The sequence below is a fragment of the Lactuca saligna genome, chromosome 1 (assembly GCF_052625555.1).
Source record: "Lactuca saligna cultivar CGN05327 chromosome 1, ASM5262555v1, whole genome shotgun sequence".
Classification (NCBI taxonomy): domain Eukaryota; kingdom Viridiplantae; phylum Streptophyta; class Magnoliopsida; order Asterales; family Asteraceae; genus Lactuca; species Lactuca saligna.
In genome coordinates, this window is record NC_136417.1 from 58,177,729 (window position 1) to 58,181,894 (window position 4,166).

Consider the following 4,166-nt stretch of genomic DNA (forward strand, 5'->3'; position numbering starts at 1 on the left):
AGTTGTTTTACCATGTGTCATCATATTAGATATCATAATTAATGTGATGTCACTTGTCAATCAAATAATTTTCTTTTTTAAATTTATTAGAACTCCTAATTAATATGATGTTACTTTTCAATCTATTTATTTTTCATTTTCCATTTTAAATTTTATATTATTGTTTACATTAATTCACAAATAAAAATTGTCTAATATAAATTAAAAATTAATTTCACATATTTATTTGAATCAACGAATATAATTTTACATAACTAATAAAGATATATCTCTTAATTGATAATTTAATTCAAAATAATAGATTAAATATTTTGAATTTTTAAAATGAAATTTTAATTAATTTTGTAACCATGGTTCCCACGGGTTATATATATATATATATATATATATATATATATATATATATATATATATATATATATATATATATATATATATATATATATATATTGCAGTGCAGTGTAATTTCTTTTATTATGGTGCAGTGGAATTTCTTTTATTATGGTGGAATTTCTTTTATTTGGTTTCAATTTCCTAGTCTTGATTATTCAGTTTTTATTTATTTATTTTTTTAATGGTTTTTCGATTTATAGTTTCGATTTTGCTCCGTAGCGGATGAGAGAGTATGATTTTTTATTTTCAATTTGGAAAATTTCAATTTTCATACATTTAAAAAGATATATCCAAATAGTATATTGCAGAGGTCTTCTTGATATGACATTGATCAAGGAGGAATCAAAGTACATCAAAAATTTTGTAGAATCTGGTTTGGTAATTTTTATATTTTCATCTTTCTTTCTATCAACTTTCTGGAGTTATGATTCTTAATTTGATGAAAAAATACAAATTATTCGCTAAATCAAGTTGTGTAAAGTGTAAACATCAGTGGAAAATAAAGGATAGAAAGTTGACCTTATCTTATTCCAAACCGCTTACTAAACGGAAAATCGGTGGTTAGAATAAATTATTCTTGCATATTTTAGTTTTCATAATATTATTTTATAGTTAAAAATATATAAATTTATTTTATATTTTATATATATAGTGAAAAATAAAAAATCAGTGGCTTTGTTTCTAAGTTTGTGTGTACCCTCATAATAGAAATATGCAATTTGAAAGAAGAAGTAATAACACAACCCCACCTTTATCAGAAAACCCACCACCATCCCTTGTGATTTTCCTGCATTCACAAGCAAAACATTGAATACCATTCTTCTAGTGAAGTTGCATGCTATATACAAATTATAGATCCTTTTAAAACACAAACTGCTAAAAATTATTGCATGGATATTGAACTTAACACATGAACTTGACACAAATAAATTTACGTTGACTAGTGAAGCTAGCCCTTGTCATGAAATCACTTCTTCGACCCAACAAAAAACAAATAACCTAAACAATCACTCAATGACTCAAAACACAACTTAATAACGGGGATTGATTGAAACTCATCCTAAGGTTAATTACTTCAAATTTCAATGAAGTGAGAGTGATGCCCCATAATCAAAATTATAATGATGAAATTAACATTCATCACTAGTCAACAACCTAACTACCTAGATAATATTCAACCGCAAGAGTTTGGGCATATACTATATATTAAAATGATGAAATCATTTTAATATATACATCACAATAGGATAACTAAAATCATAATTAAAATGATGAAATCAACATATATCATACCTTATGGTGAGAATAAAGTTTAAATTTGGATAGTGTGATTTACGTTTTCTTCTCCATAAAAGCCCTCCACACCCATCGTTGCAAGTAGCTCTCACGCATCGATCTTCCCTTTGTTTTCGTTTTAAAAATGTCGTCATCATTCCCGTTCTTGCTGCTACTCATCCTCCATTCCACCACCACTACCTTCTCTCAAACCACCGCGTCAGCTCCAGCACCACCAGGCCCCGCCAACATTACAAAAATCTTGGAAAAAGCCAGCCAGTACACCATCCTTCTCCGCCTCTTCCACATGACCCAAGTCGGCGACCAAATCAACACCCAACTCAACAACTCCGATCAGGGTATCACCGTTTTTGCACCCACCGACAATGCTTTCTCCGGCCTCAAAACTGGATCCCTGAATTCTCTCTCCGATAAAGAAAAGGTCGAGTTAGTACAGTTTCATGTTATTCCGACCTTCCTCTCCACTTTACAGTTTCAAACTATTAGTAATCCGTTGAGGACACAGGCTGGAGACAATACCTATTACGAGTTTCCCTTAAATATAACTACCTCCGGCAACCAGGTGAATATATCGACTGGTGTTGTTGATGCCACGGTGGCAAACACTATCTACACCGATGGTTCTCTTGCGGTGTATCAAGTGGACAAGGTGTTATTACCAATGAGCATGTTTGGTCCGCCAGCTCCAGCGCCGGCCCCGGTGTCTGAGAAGACTAAGAAGAAATCCAACGCCGTTGACGACACTTCTTCTTCTGCCGACGGTAGTGCCACTGCTGACGCCTCCGGTACGGCTAGTGGTAACCGTAACTTGCATGGCTTCATTGTTGGCCTTGCCGGGGCTATTGCTTTCATCGGGATGTTGTGTTCGTGACGATTGGGTCCTACCACTGTTTATTTTTTGTTTTAAGAGGGTTGTGATGGGGCGTGGGTTTTGAGAGATATGCGATGTTTCTTTGGCATCAATTTGTCTAACTTTTTAGAATGAATGGCATCAATGATTTGCTAGAAATCTCCAACAACAATATAGTATAAAAAAAACAAGGATCTTAACTATCTCCAACCCAACTCGATAAATAGGCTAAAATTCTATTTATAGCTAAAAAAGTTAATAAATTATCTATGTAATCCAACTTTATTTTCAACTTTAAAAATAGAATAATGAATAAAATTGCTATAGATCTGAATTGACATTTTTATGCATACTATTTGGCCTTTCAAGTTTGAGTTTGTGCATATCTAGTTATTTAATTTGTTTCAAAATTTATTAAGTTTATATATTTTGGACAAAGTTTCGTGATTAGTCTTTGTGGTAAAAAGTCATGCATCCTGTCCTATCTTGTTTTTGTCACATGAATCTTTAGTTTCAAATTTTTGTGTGATTGGTCTTTAATAGGTGTAAAATGACTTTTATACAATTTTAATATTTTTTCCCTTATATTTAATATTAATATATATATATATATATATATATATATATATATATATATATATATATATATATATAAATATTAAAGTAATGAGGGTCACCATACCCATACTCTATTCTCATACCCACCCCACCATATTTTAGTATCAACTATCAAGTCTCTAGCTTTCGTCTCGATAAACCTTTACGTTCTTTGGTAACCACTAACCACCATTCGAACTCAATCATAGGCCGGAGATTGGGACAAAGCGTATGGCCATTCTCTCTAAAAGGGCCTGTCATTTCATTCGTACATTTTTGTCTTAGGCTTGCAACTTCACTTACGCTATGGCATTGCTGCCTTTTTATAGCAGAAGCTAAGCGTGCTAAGAAAGGTTACTTATGTTGGACTTTATGTGCAAGAGTCCACCAGTAGCAGAAGATAAGGTTACCGTACATACAAGAGTCTTCCAGTTCTCCTGAGTTCTCACCAAGCTCTCTCAAGTTCCACAACTCTAGCTAGAAGGTAGTGCTACTAGTCCTTAACAACTAATGACTAAGCAGGTAAGTCAAAACGAAGGAAGCTTGTTCTCGGTTAGTCGTTCCAAGTTTAGATTTAAGATAACTGTAAGGTGCTTTATTCCATGAGATCTAGAAGCACTTCTACAACTTTATCTCTCACCATTTAACAACCTAAGGGGCATACACTTTTTGACCCTTTATTCCCATTTAACAAACTAAGCGGCATACACTTTTTGACCCTTTATTCTCTCCACATAAACATAGCCACTTATTTATTTTCCCTCCGATCACCTAATTGCACCCCTTTCCCTTTGAACACGAAGCTTGCAAACATAACCAAATTCATGAAAAGACGAGGTATGTAAATTCAATATCTTACTCCATCCTTACGTTACCTAATCATTGTAACCTTCTCCATTTTTCTTCCAATAAAACCCTCAAATTAATTGGTTTCAATTCCCGATCCACCTTCATTTCTTGTGTTTTATTTCCATTTCATTATATATGGTTCTACAACCATTTGATCTAAAAAACATTGAGTATACATATT

General features: G+C 32.7%; 1 pseudogene; it reads left to right on the forward strand.

Moving 5' to 3' along the window:
• The first annotated feature begins 1,776 nt into the window (after positions 1-1,776).
• LOC144998490 (fasciclin-like arabinogalactan protein 11 pseudogene) lies at positions 1,777-2,698 on the forward strand (annotated as a pseudogene).
• Positions 2,699-4,166: the final 1,468 nt, after the last annotated feature.